This window comes from Anolis sagrei, chromosome 3 (assembly GCF_037176765.1).
Source record: "Anolis sagrei isolate rAnoSag1 chromosome 3, rAnoSag1.mat, whole genome shotgun sequence".
Taxonomy (NCBI): Eukaryota; Metazoa; Chordata; class Lepidosauria; order Squamata; family Dactyloidae; genus Anolis; species Anolis sagrei.
The window spans coordinates 99,214,772-99,236,503 of NC_090023.1; positions in this window are offsets into that span (position 1 = coordinate 99,214,772).

A 21,732-nucleotide genomic window follows, 5' to 3' on the forward strand; every position below is an offset into this window, starting at 1 on the left:
AGGGCGGAACAGAAATGTTTTAAATAAATAAATAATTCTGCTTCTGCAACCTTGAATAGAATATAATGCATGCCTGGACTGGAGTTTCTTAAATCCTCTGAGAAATGTACAAATGCAAAAAGGGCAACATGGCTGGCATCCTGTTGGTGGCATAAGAAGGACAGGTTCCCCACAGAAATGGCAGGAAATCTTTATCATATCTAGTTCAGTATTTGTAGAAGTGGAGTTCCACATGTGACACCATTGTGAATTGATGCTACTTGCAAGATAGTACTAGATTTGAAAAGCACAACCTTTCTTTTTGTTCTATTTCACATAGAAGCTATGATTGCATAGAATAAATTTATACATATGGAGTTAAGCATTGATTATACAGCCCAACAAAATAAAATCTTGATGTCTAGGTTTTTGGCCTGTTCCTGAGGTTATTTGGGGCACTGATTCAGAAAAATGCAGTGGATGGACCACACCAGCTCTAGTTTCTTAGATATTTGTTGGTATTTATTTGATCAATTGTTTCCAACTCTTAGTGACCTCATGGACTAGCCCACATCAGAGCTCCCTGTTTGCCATCACCACCCCCACCTCCTTCAAGGTCAAGCCAGTCACTTCAAGGATTTTTTATTTGTCGTGTCAGAGCAACCAGTCCATTATATTACATTTCTAATAGAACAAAGCAAACAAACAGAAAAATACACAACTTGTGAGTTTGGTAGCTGGTTAAATGTCCTTTGACCAGTATCTGGCCACTTGGAGTGCTTCCGGTGTTGTTGCAAGGTCCTCCATTGTGCATGTGGCAGGGCTCAGGTTGCATTGCAGCAGGTGGTCAGTGGTTTGCTCTTCTCCACACTCGCATGTTGAAGATTCTACTTTGTAGCCCCATTTCTGAAGGTTGGCTCTGCATCTCGTGGTGCCAGAGCGCAGTCTGTTCAATGCCTTCCAAGTCACCCAGTCTTCTGTGTGCCCAGGAGGGAGTCTCTCATTTGGTATCAGCCATTGGTTGAGGTGCTGGGTTTGAGCCTGCCACTTTTGGACTCTCGCTTGCTGAGGTGTTCCAGCGAGTGTCTCTGTAGATCTTAGAAAACTATGTCTAGATTTAAGTCGTTGGTGTGCTGGCTGATACCCAAACAGGGGATGAGCTGGAGATGTCTCTGCCTTGGTCCTTTCACTATTGGCTGCTACTTCCCGGTGGATGTCAGGTGGTACGATACCGGCTAAGCAGTGTAATTTCTCCAGTGGTGTAGGGCGCAGACACCTCGTGATAATGCGGCATGTCTCATTAAGAGCCACATCCACTGTATTGTCGAAGGCTTTCATGGCTGGAATCACTAGGTTCTTGTGGGTTTTTTTGGGCTATAGAGCCATGTTCTAGAGGCATTTCTCCTGACGTTTCGCCTGCATCTATGGCAAGCATCCTCAGAGGTTGAGAAGGTTGAGATCTATGGCAAGCATCCTCAACCTCTGAGGATGCTTGCCATAGATGCAGGCGAAACGTCAGGAGAAATGCCTCTAGAACATGGCTCTATAGCCCAAAAAAACCCACAAGAACCTAGCCACATCCACTGTTTTAGTATGGTGAGATGTGTTCCACACTGGGCATGCATACTCAGCAGCAGAGTAGCACAGCGCAAGGGCAGATGTCTTCACTGTATCTGGTTGTGATCCCCAGGTTGTGCCAGTCAGCTTTCGTTTGATATTGTTTCTAGCACCCACTTTTTGCTTGATGTTCAGGCAGTGCTTCTTGTAGGTAAGAGCATGGTCCAGAGTGACTCCCAGGTATTTGGGTGCGCTGCAATGCTCCAGTGGGATTCCTTCCCAGGTGATCTTCAGAGCTCGGGATGCTTCTCTGTTCTTGAGATGAAAGGCACATGTCTGTGTTTTAGATGGGTTAGGGATCAGCTGGTTTTCCCTGTAGTAGGCAGTAAGAGCACCTAGAGCTTCGGAGAGCTTCTGTTCTACAGTCTCAAAGCTCCCTGCTTGAGCAGTAATGGCACGATCATCAGCATAGATGAAACTCTCTGTCCCTCCTGGCAGTGGCTGGTCATTTGTGTAGATGTTGAACATGGATGGAGCAAGCACGCTCCCTTGAGGCAGGCCATTCTTCTGTTTCCGCCATCTGCTTCTCTGGCCCTGGAACTCAACAAAAAAGCTCCTGTTTTGTAGTAGGTTTCCTATGAGGCAGGTGAGGTGGTAGTCCTTTGTGATATTATACATTTTTCTCAGGAGGAGGCGGTGGTTCGCAGTATCATAGGCTGCTGACAGGTCTATGAAGACAGCTCCTGTGATCTGCTGCCTTTCAAAGCCATCTTTTATGTGCTGAATCAGGTTCAGCACTTGTGATGTGCAGCTTTTGCCTTCCTGAAGCCAGCTTGCTGTAGAATCAGACATGGGTCTATTTTTTCCATAATTCTATGCAAAATAAGTCTCTCCAGAACTTTGTAGAGGTGGCACAACAGGGAGATTGGTCTGTAGCTTTTTGAGTCATTGTGGTCTTTGCCTGGCTTCAAGATGGCGATGACTCTTGCTTTCCTCCAGATTTTGGGGATCTGACAGGATGCCGTGCAGTTGTTCATCAGCTCCAGCAGCCAGCGCTTTGGGACCAAAGTTCTGGATTTGTTCCATCCGTAGATCATCCAGGCCAGCTGCTTTGCCATTTTTACATTTATTGAGAGCCATGTCCAATTCAATAGATGTAAAGGGTTCATGGAGGTTGTTGTTCTCAATCTCTGGTTGCCTGGCTATTGGTTTCTTTCCTACTTTGGTGGCAAAGTTGGGTTTCCCGTTCTTCAGGAGTTGGTGTGCTATCTGATCTGCCTTTATGTTGGCATGGGTATTAGTTTGTGACGGGTCATTGCTCAGCCGTCTCAGTAGCCTCCAGGCCTTCTGGCTGCTCCTGCCCATGTCGACCTCTATGATCAGTTTGATCCACTGTTCTTTCTTGGCTTCAGAGATGGAGGACACAATGCTCTGCGCTGCCTGGAGGGTTTGCTCACTAAATGGGTCTTCGTTGTGGAGCCTGTAATAGTTTTCCAACAAGGCAGCTGTTTCAGGGGTAATGCCCTGAAGGTAGTTGGTTCTGCAGCCTCTCGGTATGGAGGCCCGTGAGCAGGTTTTCACGATGTCAATAAAGTGCTCGTATTCCTCAGGGATTGGCGCGGCCGATGTGATCATGTCATCTAACATGTCTGAGAATTTAGTCCAATCTGCCTTTCTGAAGTTGAATCTTCATTTAAATTGAACTTCCTGAGGTCTTATTGTTGGGAACAGTTGGCATACTATTGGTCAGTGCTGTGTGTTTGGGATTGGTGGTCCCACTGATTTGGTGCATTGCTGTACGATGCTGTCGCTCACTAATAGGAGGGCTGGGTTATAACCTCGGTGCCATCTCCCACTGTTGTAGGATGGTGGGAGCTTGCTATCATGGATGAGTGATAGTTTGTGCAGTTCAGACCAGGAGAGGACAGCCTCTCCATTTTTATCTTCTTGGGCATAGCCCCATACGTGGCTATGGTTGTTAAAGTCACCAATTACTACCGCCCTTTGGTGCCTATCAAAATTCTCGGGGGAGGAGAAGCAGAACTCTTCATTTGGGGGTTTATACACAGAGGTGATGGTGATGTTATTAAGCTCTACTGTTATAACCTCTATATTGTTTTCTTCAGTGTTGTGGGCACTGCTGACTTGGAGGCCTGGTTTGACAAAGACGGCGCTTCCATACTGCACATGTGGTCTTTCCACTACTAAGACCATTCCTGGAACTTTGGGTCGTTTCTGTTGTTCATCCCTGTGTGTTTCTTGGACACACAGCACATCACATTTCTTTTTTTTTTTGAATGGTTTTATTGATTTTGTAACATTAAAGAACATACAACAGTAACAGTTAACACACATTACAAGTGCCCACATCAAAACAATGACACACAATACAAGTACACATGACAAACATGACATACACAGTAATACCAAACATGACATTATTTTCGTGTATAACATCAAATTGGCACGGATATATATATTTGTTCGTGCTCTTTATTTTCCCCCCCTAATCTTACCCCCTTAATTAATTTTACTTAGTATCTGGTTTAGTTAATTTCTGCTTGTTCCTTTTCCCATTTGGTTACTCCCCCCCTTCCTCCTCCGTTAACGGTGGTAGGAAATGGAGTTTGGGCATAATGGGGGGTAGGGGAAGAGGATTCGGAGTAAATTTGAGTTTATTAACTCGGAGTCAATTTGCGTGTATTAACTCCAAATAGGTGAAGCATTGAGGTATCTCGAACGTTAGGGTTGTGTTGTCTGGGGAGGGGAGGGGGTTGTGAGACCTAACTATGACTTTACCCACCACCTTGAATAACCCTAGTGACATTAAAATACTTCCCAGGATATTCTGGACAGTAATTATTATGGTGGGCAGTAATTTGCCCTTTTATTCTTTGTGACTATCATACATCGGATGGTTAGTTTCATTCCCTTGAGAGCTTTCACCAATCCATACTGATATTAATTTCGTTATTTGATCCGTTAATGTATTCTATAAAACTTTTCCAATTGGTTTTGGGTGGTTTAGGTATACTTTGAGATATTTTATAGGTTAGCATATCCATATTCATTATATCCCATACTTTTAACAACCAATGGTCCACCAAGGGGGTTTCTTTAGATTTCCAGACCTTAGCTATAACTGTTCTGGCTGCCGTGGTGAAATAGAAGAAAAGTTTGTCAGAGTTTTTGTTTTTGAGTGGGCCTGTAATTCCCAGCAACATTGTTTCCGGCTTGAGTTTTATTTTTTCTCCTAGTATTGTCTGTATAATTTTATTCACTTTTCGCCAGAAGTTTTTTATTCTCCTGCATTTCCACCATACGTGGATATAACTTCCTTTATGTCTCCCACATTTCCAGCATGTATTTTTAATTTTCCCCTTGCTGAATTTGGATATCTTGTCTGGTGTGTAGTACCATCTATAAAATTGCTTATACCAGTTTTCTTTCATCTCCGTTGAGTATGTGTATTTGATTTTTTGGCGCCAGACCTCCTCCCACTCTGTCATATTTATTGGTCTACCTATATCTCTAGACCATTGGATCATGTTATGTTTGACCTGGTCTGTTTCTGTTGCCCATGTTAAAAGTTGCTGATAGGTTCTTTTAATTAGCTTGGTCTCGGATTTAAGTATTTTATCCCAGAAGGTTTCTTGGATCTGGAATCCACTTTTGACGTCGATTCTATAGTTTTGTAGTATTTGCTGGTATTGGAACCAGGAAATAGATTCGTCAAGTTGTTTGAGTTCTTCCTGGGATTTTAATTTGGTTTCGCGAGGGTCTTTTTTCAGAAGTTGGGCATAGGTAAGCCATTTTTCTCTCGGCAGGTCTCTCAAGTGATGAGCTTCATTCGGTGAAAACCATAAGGGGGTTCTTCTGTAAAATCTGTCTTTGTACTTGTCCCAGACTTTGAGAAGTGCAGCCCTACTTGGATGATTTTTAAAACACTTCTCTTTTTCCGCTTTACCTCTCCATAGGTAGCCATGCCAGCCTTGGTGTAGATCGAAACCCTCTAGGGATAAGATTTTGCGTTTGTTTAAAGTCGCCCAGTCCTTTATCCATCTTAACGACGCCGCCTCATAATATAGTTGTAAATCGGGGAGGGATAAGCCCCCCCGTCTCTTGTCGTCAATCATGTTTCTGTGGCTTATTCTTTGTTTTTTACTTTTCCAGATGAATTTGGAGATTTCTTTCTGCCACTTATTGAGGAGGGTTTTGGATTTTAAAATTGGCAGAGATTGGAACAGGAAAAGGACATCGGGTAGGACGTTCATTTTTATTGTAGCAATCCTGCCTAGCAGGGAAAGGTTTAGCGAGTTCCAGGCATTGATTTTCTTCTTCATTTCCTTCCATTTTCTTTCGTAGTTGTTTTTTGTTAAGTGGGCGTTGTTTGCTGCTATAGTAATTCCTAGGTACTTAGTTTCAGTTGTAGTCTTTATTCCTGAGATGTTCTGTAATTTTTCTTTATTGTTTTTATTCATATTTTTTGTTATTATTTGAGTTTTATCTTTATTTATTTTGAAGCCCGCGACTTCCCCAAAATCAGTTATTTCTTTCAGCCATTTGTTGATATTATCTATTGGATTTTCTATAAAGCAGACAAGGTCATCTGCAAACGCTCTAGTTTTGAATGTCTGATTTTTTACCTTCAGTCCTTTCAGCTCCTTATTGATCGAAATTCTCTGCAGGAGTACTTCTAGGACTGTTATGAAAAGAATGGGGGATAAGGGGCACCCCTGCCTGGTGCCTTTTTGGATTGCTATGTTATCGGAATATTGTCCATTGATAACCAATTTTGTCTTCTGTGAGGTATAAATGGAAGTGATGGCATTTAGGTATTGATACCCTATGTCCATTTCTTTGAGTAGGCATATGATGAAGTCCCAGTTGACTTGGTCAAATGCTTTTTCAGCATCGAGGAACATAAGAGCAGCTTCTTTTTGGATGTTCTTTTCATAGTAGTCTATAACGTTGATTACTGTTCTTATGTTATCGCTCAGTTGTCTTCCTGGCAGAAAGCCAACCTGATCTTCATCAATTCTTTCTGTTAGTATCTTGGTTAGTCTGGATGCTAATATTGCCGTAAATATTTTATAATCTGTATTAAGGAGTGAGATGGGGCGGTAATTCTTTACTGATGTGCTGTCTGTATGATTCTTGTGGATTAGTGAGATTGTAGCTTGTTTCCATGTGTCGGGCAGGTCTCCTTCCTCCATAACTTTGTTCATCACTTTCTGCAGGTGTGGGGCTAATATCTCTTGGAAGGTTTTGTAATATCCTGTAGTTAGGCCGTCCGGGCCTGGGGCTTTGCCAGATGGTAACTTCTTAATTATTGTTGAGATTTCTTCTAAAGTTATTGGATTGTTCAGTTTTTCTCGTTGATCGTCTGTAATTCTTTGAATAGATTGTTTTGCTAAGTATTGCATTATTTTTTCTTTGGGGATATTCTCTTCTTTGTATAGGTTATTGTAAAATTTCGTAAATTGGCTTATGATTTCGCTTGTTTTGTACAAGGGTTTATCCCCTTCCATTATCTTAGTTATTTGTCTACTCTGTTTTTTGGCTGCAATTTTCCTAGCGAGTGCTCGTCCTATTTTATTTGCATTTTCGAAATAATATTGTTTGGTATATTTCAACTTCTTCTCCATCTCATCCAGTAGAAGTGTGTCTATGTTTTTTCTTAGTATGTTCAATTGGTGATTTATTTTGGAATCTCTTGGATTTGCTTTGAGCTTTCCTTCAAGTCTGATAAGTTCTTTTTCTAATTTTTCGCGTTCCCTGTTCCTGGCCTTTTTTATCCTCGCGGCTTGTTCTATTAAATGGCCTCTTATAAATGCTTTGTGGGCATCCCATATGATTTTGGTGTGGGTATCTTTTTCCGTATTTAAACTGAAATATTCATTTAGTAAACCTTTATTCTTTTCCAGTTCTGTTGGTGTTGAGAGTAGTTTGTCATCCAGTCGCCATCTGAATGAGGTCTTTTCTTGTTTTTGGTTTTGAATGTGCAACTCTATGGGTGCGTGATCGGAGTTGGTCATGGGTAATATTGCAGATTTGGTTATATCTGGTATGATGGTGTTTGTTACCCAGGCCATATCAATACGTGACCACGTTGAATGTCTGCTGGAGAAGAACGTATAATCAGTCTCTTTATCGTGATGGTATCTCCATATATCTGTTAAGCCCAGTTCTTCTTTTAGCTCTATGAAGGCCTTAGGGAGGGTTCCTGATTGTCTTTGTTTTGTTTTAAGTGACTTAGTTGATTTATCTTTAATTATATCTACCACCCCATTATAATCCCCCATGAGTAATAATTCGTCGTAGTCAGTTTCTAAAATGTATTTTTTTAGGGTTTTTATAAAGTTGCTTTTCGTCTCGTTAGGCGCGTATATATTGCACACCAAAATATTTTTATCCTCAATTTTAATGAAGACTCCTAATATTCTACCCTCAGAGTCTCTGAAAGCTAGTTCGGAGGGGATGTTTTCTTTGACATACGTGACTAGACCTCTTTTTTTTTCTAATCCAGACGCATAATAACTTTTACCCAACGCTTTACATTCTAGGTGTGGTATATGTTTATTAGATATGTGTGTTTCTTGTAAAAGAATTAAATCATAATTACATTTCTTTAAACGGTGCCAATTTTTTTTTCTCTTACATGGGTTGTTCAATCCGTTAACATTATTTGAGTAAATTCTAATTTTCCTTGCCATCGTTGTTATTTTTATTAATTGGTTGGTCTATATCTGTCTTATTTATTTCTTTTTGGAGGGTATAGTTTCCTGGAGATATTTCTCTTGCTCTTTTTCTTCCTTTTTCGTTATCGTCGTCGTCTAGGAGGTCGAGTCTCTTTGTTACATCGTCGGAATAGTCTTTATAGTGGCTTGTACCTTTCCCTTTCCCTTCTTCTTCGTTTCCTTTTCTATTATCATTCTTCTTTTTCAGATACTTTTCCCAGAAAGTTCTTGCTTTGGCTTCAGACGTAAGCCAGTACTTATTCTCATTCCATGTTGTTGTTAAGCCTTCCCTCTTTTCCCACTTAAATCTCACATTTCTTCTTTTCAATTCATCCGTCAGGAAATAATATTTGCGTCTTTTTTCGAGTACTGATATTGGTATCTCCTTTAGGATTACAATTTTATTTCCTTTGTGATGTATTGGTGTTTTTGAGTGTTCTCTAAGTATCTCATCCCGGGTGTTTTTCTTCAGCAGTTGTACAATGATGTCTTTCGGGGTTTTAAATTTCCTGGAATGTGATGTTTGTATCCTGAAGACTCTGTCGATTTCTAGATCAACGTCAGATTTTCTTTTTTTCGTTAATTGTGTAATCAAGTCGACTATAACTTCTCTTATATTTTCTTCTTCCTCTTCCATCACATTTCTGAATCTAAGTTGGTTCTCTTTTTCCCTAAGTTCCATCATTTCTTGCTGATTCTGAACTCACATTTCTTATCTCGGCACAGTTCATAGAGCAGTTGCTCTTTGGCAGCTGACATGCCTTCGATGTTGATTGAGATTATTGTCATGGTTGGTCCTGAAAAGGTCCGTTGGTTGTTTTGCTTGCTTGCTTGCTTGCTTGCTGGTCGCTTCTGTGGCGAGAGAATCAGCCATCTACGAAGACGTTGCCCAGGGGACGCCCGGATGTCTTGCAATCCTGCGAGGAGGCTTCTCTCACTTCAAGGATAACGTCCATCCACCTTGCCCTAGGTTGGCCCCTCCACCTTTTTCCTTCATTTTTTCCCCAGCATCATTATCTTCTCCAAGCTTTCCTGTCTTCACATTATGTGGCCATATAAATCAATATTTCTCTTGATAGATAGATAGATAGATAGAGATGTTTATATAGATATAGTTATCATGATTTTCTATGGGCAAATAGATGAAGACTGGTAGATGCCATATGTTCTGTATCTCAAAAACTAGAACCAATAGGAGAAACTAATGCCATTTATGGAACCAGCAGGTCAAATATACCCCAAAACAGGTCTAACATTTGAGGCACCAAAATGTGTGTTGCCCAGTGTTAGGCTCCACAACCATTCTGTTGAATGGGACCATTAGGCAACTGAATACATATCCTAACATACTTTAGCATGTACAACTATACGTACAAGAACCCTGCAGGTACAATTTCATGATGTGATTTCATTGCCTAGAATTTGACTCTCTTTGTAAAGATAGAGCTCTAAATCTTTAAACAAACTTTTATAATCTCACAGTCAAGGCCTTTACAATTGTTCAACAGATGATTTTAGGTGTTCTTGTCCATTTTAAATTTAGGGAGCATCTTCTTAGTCCACATTGTGGATTTCACAAAGCAGAGATTATTTTCTTGCCATATTTAATTTGTTTATTATAAAGGATAGGACTAAGATCAATAGGATTACCAGCCATTTTCCAACTTTCCAACATAATAAGTTGAAGCAAGACTTAATCATTATCAGAGTTGAGCCACAGAAATCAATGAGATTTAAATTCATGATAACTAACATATGTCTCTCTGATTTCATTGGATTTTCCCTCAGTATGACTAATTTTGGATCAAACCCAGTATACATTCAACAAACCACTGATATTTTATTTATTGTATTTATATCCCACACTTCTCCTGGCATGGCTCCCAAAGCAGCATGCAACAGAGATTAAACCAAAGCACAGTTAAATATTACTGTCAGCTAAAGATTGCTAATATTTAAGAATCCTAACAGCATCTACATGATTGTAATGTCTAGCTATAGTACCTCACTTCTTTGTTTTTGGATTTGCGGGCTTGTGTCCAACCTAAAGCCACCTTAAGGTGTGCTTGTGTCAAACCTATAGCACCCATATGGTGAATTGGGGGGGGGGGGCAGGATTTATTCATAGGGCTTATTGCTTTCCTGTAAGGCTGAGAGGGTGTAACTTGCCCAAAGTTATCCAGTGAATTTCCATGGTTGAATAAGAATGTATTCCCTAGACTCTCAGCATCCTAAACTGTATCCACACTGCAGAATTATAGCAATTTAGCACCACATTAGTTCTCATTGCCAATGCTATGGAATTCTGAAATTTTGTGAGATAATTACTTTTCTCTGTTTAAGAAGTTCTTGTAACACAGTAAAGGTAAAGGTTTTCCCCTGACATTAAGTCCAGTTGTGTCCAAATCTGGGGGTTGGTGCTCATCTCCATTTCTAAGCCAAAGAGTCGGTGTTGTCCATAGACACCTCCAAAGTCATGTGGGTGGCATGACTGCATGGAGTTTCATTACCTTCCCGCTGGAGCTGTACCTATTGAGCTACTCACATTTGCATGTTTTTGAACTGCTAGGTTGTTGTACCACAACAAACTATAAATCCCACAATACCATAAAATGGCAGTTGAAGTGATGTCAAGATGATTAACATATTCAGGAATGTGGATGGTCTCCTGGTCCAACATTCAAGCCACTACAACACACTGGCTCTCAATTCACTTGTAAGAAACAGCAACATTTTAATAAGCATATTCATGCTTTTGTGTTGATTTTTTGAAGTCTTCAAAACATATAAGCAGCAAACTCACCAAAGAGACCAGAATGACCCTATCAGTAGACCTAGATGCTGGATGAGATTATCTATCTTGCAGCTTCTGATGAACCCTTAACATCTGCTGCAGTGGACTGGGAAATCCTCTAGAATGTGTTTTGGGTGGGCCACAGATGACAGTAAGAAAGTTGGGATAGTGCCTGCGAGGAGGAAGGGAAGAAACTGGAAGTCCAGGGCAGACCACTCCCATAAAGTTAAATAAACAGTGCATTTTGAAATTATTTTTTCACATGGGTATTAAAGTTTGCTGTATTATCCGTGAGAGTGTGTGTGTGTGTGTGTGTGTATAACTTCAAATCTTGTGTGAATGTATTTCCATAGAGCTTTCTTAACCAAGCAATATTTAGAGATGGTTTTCCAAACACCTTCCTTTGAAATATAGCCTACATTGCCTCTTTAAGTTTTGGTTTCTCCCATTTAACTGCTAACCAGGTCTAACTCTGCTTCACTTCCAAAATCAGATAGGATCTCATTCCTTCAGGGTATTTAGGCCAGTATCATCCATACGCACCGTTATTTATTTATTTATTTATTTGCTTTATTTCTATACCGCATTTTTCAGCCTAAATCGGCGACTCAATGCGGTTTACACAGTACAAATTATCATAACAATAACAAGTGATTAAAACACATCATATACAACAGACAAACAACAATCAATTATGCTATCAACGCCTCAATAAAATCAGAATCCGTTCTCAAAATCCTTATACCATTCCTATGTTCGATTATACCATCTTCCTGAGTTTAGTTGCACTGTTTAACCAAACGCTTGTTCATAGAGCCACGTCTTGACCTTCTTCCTGAATGCCAGCAACGAAGGGGCCTGTCTGATGTCTACGGGTAGGGCATTCCATAGCCGAGGGGCCACCACCGAGAAGGCCCTGTCCCTCGTCCCCGCCAGACGTGCTTGTGACGCAGGCGGGACCGAGAGCAGGGCCTCTCCGGACGATCTTAGTGTCCTAGTCGGTTCATAGGTGGAGATGCGTTCGGAGAGGTAGGTGGGGCCAGAACCGTTATCTTTTAAATATCTTTCTTATAGTCAGTCACTTTTATCTGGTGGTTGTCTCTCCAACCATGAAGTAAATAGGAAAAAATGGGTATCCATATTTTCCATCTATGTTTAAAGTTAATTTGACTGAAAAAGAAAATAATGCAAACTCTAGCTTTAGTATTCATATATATTGCATTAATCAGTTTTGAAAACTATTTACAACATTGTATTTTAGGAAAAACATGTCAAAAAGTGATGTTTTTACTCATTCTAGATGGACTGTTCTGGTACTTAAAATGCAAAATACATTAACTGTTCCAAGCTGTGGTACTAGCCATGCAGTATTGTTGATCCTGACCAATGTATAGAAGAAAAACAAGATAAGCAATGTTAACAGTAAAAGGCAGGAGAAGAAATGGCAGGCATCCAAAATGGAAAGATCTCCAAGAGCCATATTTCTTTTGCAACAAATCCTGCATAATGTAAATCTGGTGTAAATCCAGTGTAATGGCATTATTATATCACCATAATTGCTACATAAATCTGCCCTCAATAATGGCTTAATTGAAGTGAATAAGGGGGGGGGGGGATAAAAGAACAAAAAGGATGAAAAATTGAGACAGGACAAAAAGGAATATGGAAATTCCAAATTTCCTGGGTCGCGGAAAGCTTGCAGTGCTCTTAATGTACACAATACATCATGTCCCAACTGAGACAAAATCAATTGACAAATAAAGTCCACATTTGTTATTGAATAACAATTGATTAACAAGGGGGGAAAGTTGTTAAGCAAATTGCTTGTAAATAGAGACCAAATCTCTCTTAACCCACTCCATGGTGCTGAAATCGAACTTGTCTCAGGTGATAATTGATGAAGGGTTGTTGCACCAACAAATAAGGCACTGCTTTCATCTTTGCTGCAGGACTCCTTTTCCCACATTATATTACTGATTTAGCTTGTCATTATATTAATGTCACTGCCATATGTATATGAATACAGTGACAGCTGGTGGCCTCCAAGTCATTGGAGTGGTCAATCTGTTCCAGGTTTTAGTTTGGATTTAAAGGAGCTCTCCAAGGTGGTTCACCATATCCACAGAATAGGTTCAGGGCCTTGATCAGCATGTGTGAAGCTCAGAGTAAAAGCTGGACTGGATTCACTAACATGCAAGGCACTAGCTGCCACTGCAATGCAATCAAGCTTTCTCTTCAAATAGCTGAAACGCAAGTAGCTTCAGACAGGCAAACATTGACACCCATGGTTTGATTTAAATTAGGTTTGATTTAAACACGACACAAATTTAACACTAAGTACTTACTCATGAGGTGTGACATTAAGCTTCAATACCTCATTCTCAGAACCACTCAAGTCAAGGGTATCTTTTACAGAACAATAATAGCTCCATGATTTCACTTTAACTTCCATGACACTATAATGCTGAATCCTGTGGTTTGTAGTTTGGGAGGCACTAGGATACTGTGGCTGATAGTTCTAAACACAACATCCTGCATTTATATGTATAGATTAGAAATATAACCTATGCAACCATGATATCTCAGCCTCTAGCTCAAACAAAAGAAAAAGGAGGTCTAAGCTTTCCACAATCAAACTCTGTGGTTGATAATTCTAGATACCACTTTAGGTAAAGATAAAAGTAAAGGTTTACTTTTACCTTTACTTGACACTCTGACATTAAGTGTAGTCATATCTGACTCTTGGAGGTGGTGCTTATCTCCATTTCTAAGCCGAAGAGCTGGTGGTGTCCATAGACATCTCTAAGGACATATGGCCAGCTGACTACATGGAGCACTGTTACCCTCCCACCAAGATGGTACCTATTGATCTACTCACATTTACATGTTTTCAAACTGCTAGGTTGGCAGAAGCTGGGGCTAACAGCAGGAGTTCACCCTGCTCCCCAGATTCGAAATGCCAACCTTTCAGTCAGCAAGTTCAGCAGCTCAGCGGTTTAATCCACTGTGCCACCAGGGGATGCAAATTCCACTTTACACACTATATATCCCAGGTTTCCAGGGGATGTTGCCACAGCAGTTAAAGTGGAATGAAAATGCAGTGTGAAAAGGCTTGAAGATGCCAAGTACTGAAAACTAAGGCATGTTATTTTGGCATGAGGGACAGAAAATAATCTTCTTCCTTACCAGACAGTAAAACACAATAATGATGGAGTGAAACATACTTTCATGACACGCAAAATCCACCACCCACGACAAGAGCTGACTTGCTAAATGGCACAGCCAGTCCTGTAAGTCATCTAGAATGTTATGAGGTTGCCCGTCTTTCCCACTCCTCCGTGGGTCTCAACCTTAGATAGGCAATGTGCTGCCAGCATGCTAATATCACATGCACAGCACCCAAAATCCGAGTTTAAATGAAGTGGTGGGTGCATACAATGCCACATGGGTAAATTCTTCTTGCCTCATCAGATTCACATTTAAATTGGGCCTCACAGGCATAATACAGTGGGAATTCAGCTAGCTAAAGCATAGACTGATGTGAAACATATGATATTACTTATGGATGCATGAAAGCAATCTGCTTTAATATTAGACGCTTTAGTGCAAAGAATGGCGGGGTTACCAGAGGTTAAAAACAGGCTGATGGTTTTTGAAACTCCCTCCCCCTCTAGGCTATTCCCAAAATGAAAAGCTAAAAAACACAGAACATCTCATTTCATTTTCATTCCCCCTGCCACTATGCCATAGAATGGTGAAAAAGAACTAGCTTCAGAAAACAACTACCGGCATGCAAAAATGGAGTCCTGAATGTTAATAATCATGCAGCATAAATTACAAAGGCATTCAGAACAGAACAATGAAAGCAAAGAGTGGTATCTCTGAGTGTTCAGACAGCATTATTAAGAAATTCTGTAACATGAAACTGTGGTTTACTATTACATACATAAAATCCCATCACCCATATGTCCCTACTCCTCTCTGGTAAGGATGAGATCAGATACTTTCATTTCTGTTGTCAATTAATGACATTCATTTCAAGGTATGACTATAGTTCAGGGAAGCAATTTCAATTCATAGTTTATCCTAACCAGTTTTCCTAAATGATAACCAATACGAATCATGGTCTTCAGAGGATTTATGGGCTGTGGCTACTCAATGTAATGACTCAGGCATTTAAAGGGGCTCTGGTGAGCAATTTCTTGTGACCCAGCACCAACATTATGCATAGACATACAACAAGGCCAAATTCTTCACAGATATGAACCCCCTCAAATTCAATCACTGGTATTGTGGCAGTAAGTTCTGTTGTTTTGTGCCTTCAAGTTGTTTCTGGCCTGTAGTACAGCTATCATGGAGTTTCCTTGGAAATATCGTCTTTGAGTTTTCTGATCTCTGAGGCTGAATGAGTGTGATGTGCCCAAGGTCAACTGTGAGCTTCCATGATAGAGTTGAAATTCAAACCCTGTTCTTCACATTCACTTTTGACTATGGCTGCTTCTACAGAGACATTTAATCCAGGTCAGGATGTAACCCTGTCTCCATAAGCACTCTGCATTTTGCTTCCAGATTCCTGTTTTGCATGGAATAGACACTGAACCACTTCAGTGGATTTTATAGCCTGATCCAGAATTTCCAGTGAGTTTTTTAACATACTGTTTCTGACTGGATGTGTGTTGCAGCTCACATTAGGGATGTACCCCAATCTACAGTCAGCTTCAGATCAGATTTTAGTGTCTGTGTAGAGGGTTTCAGAAAGGTTGGAGAAGATGAAACCCCACACCACTCACAGAGAGTAGGTGTTAATGTTAACTGGGCTGTCTGTAGGGCTCCTCCACCTGTTAAGTCCTGATTGGGCCCTTTTTAACATGTTTATAATTTTAGAAGGCAAAGGGAAGAACATTAGTACAATCCTATGCTTGGTTACTCAGAAGTCAAAATGAGGTTCATTGCCAGCACTTGTGCATAGGATTGCAGTCCCAGAGAAAGGAAGACAGATGGGTCTATCAGCTATGTATATTATGACCCACCTGCCAGTTATGGCCCCTTGGGAATGTGACATAATAAAAATGGGGGAAAGAAAATGAAGACGGGGGAATCTTTTAAAAATGAACAGAGTAAATTGCATGGATGGCAGCAGTGCAATAAAGATTGTTTAGGAGAATATAAATCAAAATTTCAAAAGCAATATACTCAAAGGAATTCTCTTTGTGAGCAGTGGATTTACAGAGAAGTCCAAGGAGTATGTCTAGACAAGGTGCATGGGTGTGAAGAGAAGGAAGTTGCAGAAAAAAAAGGGACTACACAGATTTAGACTGAAAGGGGAAATATTATAACATTAATGCACTACTCTAATGAAATAATCCTCAAATCCCTGGCTTATAACAAAGCCACAGCCATAACTTCTAATAAAGTCCTGTTCTCTCTGTTACAACTACACCAGGAAGATTGGTTTGGTTCCTTAATAAGAATAAGTTTGCAGACTATTCACTATATGGAGAATTTCTTGGTTTGTTTATTACTGTCGCTTTAACTCTGGTATCTTGTTGCAAATTTGATCACATGTCAAACATCAAATATCCTTACTGTACTATCCAGTTGTATCAGGCATGTAGCCAGGGGGGGTGCTTGAGGGGCTTCAGCCCCCCCCCCCAAATTCTCATGGTGGTCCACAAGAAGGCCTTTCTGGTACATTATTTAAACTGTTATGTTTATTTGTATTATGATCTGATCACCATACTCAATATATCCCATATGCATGGGGGTATTGGGGTATTGGGGTAACAATACAAAAGGTTTGCTAGGGTAGACCCTCTTTCACTCAGACTCAGCCCCCCCCCCCCCAATCAAACTCAGCTCCCCTCGAATCAAAATCCTGGCTACGGGCCTGCCCAGGAGTGACAGCCATGGAATTCATTGTGTGGTTCCCCATCACCAGGTGGCAAGGCATGTCAGTAGCCCCCAAGTCTTTATACCAACAATACAAAGCCCTTCAAGGGAAACCCCCACCCCCACCCCAAAAGAGGAGACAAGTCCATACATCTGATGAAGTGGACTGCAACCCACAAAAACTTCTACAAAAAGTTTTTCTTCTGCGTTGATCTCAGAAGTGCTAAGGGATTTCTTTCAAGTCCTGCTGATGAAAGAGTTGCCATAAATAGAAGCATCTGATACAGTGGTTCCCAACATTTTTTTTGACCAGGCACCACTTTGACCAGGGACCACTCTCCAACATTCGTACCAAAAGAGTTATGGATCAGTTTTTGGTCAACTTTAGATTCGGTTTGGGGTGCTAATTCAGAAAATTGCATTGGCTAGACCACAGCAGTTCTAGTTTCTGATACAGAACATATGCCATGGTCAGTGACAGGGAAGGAGTGGCAGGCAGCACAAAAGGAGCAGAAATAAAATAAGATAAATAAATAAAGAGGAAGGAGGCTCATGGACCAAATTTTTGTCCTTGTGGCCCACTGCTAGTCTGTGTCCCACAGGTTAAGAACCGCTGATCAAATGCCTATGTGGCAAATGTTTCAGCACCAGATTCATTATCCAAGATATTTCAAGGTATGCAGTGCCTTTGCTTGTTGAATGTAGTATCCTGCTGCTGGTACTTCAGATTTTAGTTAATGTTTTTACTTTAGTGTACATTTTAGCACTTTATCCTTTATTCCCATTCATCATTCCAGGCTCTATTGAAAAGTTTGATATTCATGTTTCATATAAATAAATAAATACATCTGCCAGAATTGGGAAACACCTAAGAATCAATATCATGTTCAGTAATTTTCTTTGTCTAAAAAATTGATTGTGTGCAAAACATTGGGCATTTGTCACAACATTGGGCCAGTTTGATGCACATGATAATTAACACACGGATGCAAATCAAGCGAGACCTTGAACATGTATAGTAACCATCTGAGGTTAATTACCAGAGAAAAGCTACCTCAAATTCTTTTAAAAGAAGCGGGTCCACACATTCAGCTGAGAGTTCTTAAGTGATGAGCTGAGCATCCAAGTGTAGATTAGCTGTTTGAAGGTCCCACACTAGAAGGAGAAAGTGTTCCCTTATAATTCTGTTTGCTAGAATCAAATGAGAGGGTGGAATCATACAAATGCTTTTTCTCACTTCCAGCTCAAAGAAGCTCCCTCAGTTCTGAGATTATAGAATGTGACAGAAGTATGCCTTAAATCTCTAACTCTGGGATTAAAGCTTCATAAACCTTTTAAAATCAGCCAGACAGCTACAGCACTAATTACAGCTTTCACCATGTTTTAAGAAGAGGTGCTGGGGAGGGGGGGGGGGGGCAGGCCAACAAATTTATGCTTAAGTAAAAACTGTTTTTCTTTCCTTTATATGCATTAGACTTCTCATACTTCATCTTATTCAACTGGAGCTGAGGAACCATGCACTTTTCTTTCCTGAATATCAAAACACACACACAATCCCAGTTCCACTTGGTGAATTGATTTTGAAACAATGGGGTGATTCTAAACCAGCGCTTATCAACCTGGGAGTCGGGGCCCCTGGGAGGGGTTGACAAGGGGGTGTCAAAGAAGTCACCAAAGACATCAGAAAACATATATTTCTGATGGTCTTAGGAACCTCTTTGGCAGAGAAGGTGAAGATCTCTCCGCCTGTCCTTCTCTTCCTTTTTGGAAACAGATGGCAAATCCTCCCACCAAGAGCCCTCTTCTACTGTGATTGGCCAGCCTCTCAGGCAAGGGGAGGGCTGTTTCTGAGACTCCAAGCTCAGAGGGGAGAGCAGCAAGTCCTTTCAAGGCAGTGTGGTTCTGTGTGGGAAAAGAATGGCCCAATTCTATCGTTGGTGCAGTTCAGAATGCTCTTTGATTATAGGTGAATCCCAGCTACAACTCCCAAATGTCAAGGTCTATTTCCCCCAAACTCCACCAGTGTTAATATTTGGACATATTGAGTGTTTGTGACAAGTTTGGTCCAGATTTATCACTATTTGAGACCACAGTGCTTTCTGGATGTAGGTGAACTACAACTCCAAAAGGTTGATGCCCGCCAAACCCTTGCAGTATTTTCTGTTGGTTATGGGAGTTCTGTGTGCCAAAATTGGTTCAATTCCATTGTTGGTGGAGATCAGAATGCTCTTTGATTGTAGGTGAACTATAAATCCAAGTAACTACAACTCCCAAATGACAAAATCATACACGCACACGCACATCCCAACTCCACCAGTATTCAAATTTGGGCATAATTGGGTATTCGTGCCAAATTTTGTCCAGTGAATGAAAATGCATACTGCATATCAGATATTTACATTAGGATTCATAACAGGAGCAAAATTACAGTTATAAAGTAGCAACAAAAATAATTTTAGGGTTGGGGGGGTCACCACAACATGAGGAATTGTGTTAAGGGGTCGCAGCATTAGGAAGGTTGAGAAACACTGTTCTAATCCAATTTTGATGTGGTAAGACACAATGCAAAAGGAAAACTCCCGAATCTCCTACTGGTTGTGTATAAGATGCAAGAGTATTTCATGATTTCTGAAATGAATATCACATCTCTTTCCAAAGTATCAAACCGGGATTCCTTTCCAACCAGTTTTCAGTATTAGAACCATACATGTTTTTATAGAGTTATTTCAGCTCATGTTCTCTATTCAGTCCAAAGAAGTAGGTGCCGGCTCTTAAATGGTTTCCTCTCAGGAAAGATAACACGGCTGGTATACATCTGGGAGCACTTCTCATATTGTTACAGGACTTTTTTTTCCCCACAGATCTTATGCCTTAAATATATGCTTTTCAGAAGACCTATTGCCATATGGAGCCTTCAAACATTCATGTCAGTTTTCTTATGGCTAGTGTAATAACCCCCATGATAAAACAGTGGGTTGTCTATTGGCAGTCATCAAATGATGAATATTTGAGCAGAATCCATTCTTGTCAGTGTGCTCAGCACATGCTAAATTGGCATGTCAGTTCTGTATAGCAAAAATAGCAAATAAATGTATATTTACTGTGTGATGAGACATGATATACTTCAAACTTGGCTTCAGCTAGTGTTCTCCGGATGTATAATGCAGCACCCCATAGTATATAGTTAAGCATAAGATTTATGAAATCATTAAAAAAATCAACTCTTCAGAGGCTGTTCTGCAATTTTGGTAGGAAAAGATGAAAATGACCTTCCTTTCATCTGTGCCAAGTAGCCTTCCACTGGCAAAATGACAAAGAGAAGAGCTTCAGTATATAAATGCAGATCTTGGGCTGGTTCATATGGGACCTATAGTGTAAACTATGGGAAAGCTAGGGCTTTATGCGTGTACTTAAAGCGCATTTTGGAGCCTTTATCGAACAAGAACATAAGGAAAAGTGAAGAAAATTACATGAAAGCAGTGTGTATACTCACCCGGCAGTATTACCAATGGCATGTGATGGAGAACAGCATTTTTGCAAACGCATGAGAAATAAAAATAACAATGGGCTTTTGATTTATCAAACAAAACAAAGAGTTCTTCCAGCAATCACAAAGGGCTGTTTAACACTAAAGAGTCTCCTTTGTTGATATACTTCCTTAATGCTGAGGGTAAACCCAAAAATATTAGGTTAGTGGACCCCTTTTTTATTAAAAACTAAATATGAATTACTAGAATCCAAACAAATCCCAAGAGGACAGCAACAAGATTGAATCTGTGGATGCTCAGAGCCAAGTGGCATAAATTGAATCTGCCTGAGACTTCCTTCTCCAGCCTCTGGAAAGCACTTTACTTCTTGGGGATGAAATTGAAATGCCAGCATTGGCTCCTAGATTAGAAAATAGATTTTGTTTTTGTTTTTTCCAGATTTGTCAATTGCTTGGCCTTTTCTCTCTTTACAGTCAGATTCCAAATATTTGCACAAATGTGACTACCTACCACAAGAGAAAATATCACTTCAGAGGAATAAAATCATGATTACTATCAAAAGTGTAAATGTAGATAGTAATGTTCTACCAAATGTTTGAGCAGGTTGACATGACACTGAGGGGAAACATCATGAACTTATTATTTAGAGTTTATTAAAAACCAGTTATTTGATATACGGTATTTCATCAAATCTAAGGTCCCTTCCACATAGCTGAATAAAACCCCACATTTTCAGCTTTGAACTGGAATATATGGTAATGTGAACTCAAATAACCCAGTTCAAAACAGATATTGTGGGGTTTTCTGCTTGATATTGAGTATTATTACTGTGTGGAAGGGCCCTAAGGTACATTTTTCCTGGTGTGCTGTGCACCTTAGATTCACTGGTTTCAGTTTTTGTTTTAAAACTCTTTTTCCTTCAAGAGAGGAGGAGGAGAAAAAGAGGCCTCATCCCCAGTAACTCTGCCAGGCCTCCACCATTTTGTCCTCAGCTAGAGGGCTGTTTACTGGTATTTTGGCTAAGCATTGCTTCCTGATACTGCTGTCTTCTCAACAGGCCCATAGATTTAAAAAAAAAGACTCATGCAGACAATAGGACTTCCGGATTTATTCACAATCCCTTCTCACTCCACAGGAAGGACTACACTACAAAGCCACATTGAAGGAAAGAAAAATGTGCATGCAAAAGATATTCCAAAAATAGTCTAAGTAAACAGTTTTTCCCCAGAATTCAAACTTCAAAATGAAAGTGTGCCATACATTCATTAGTGCTTAAATTTGGTGA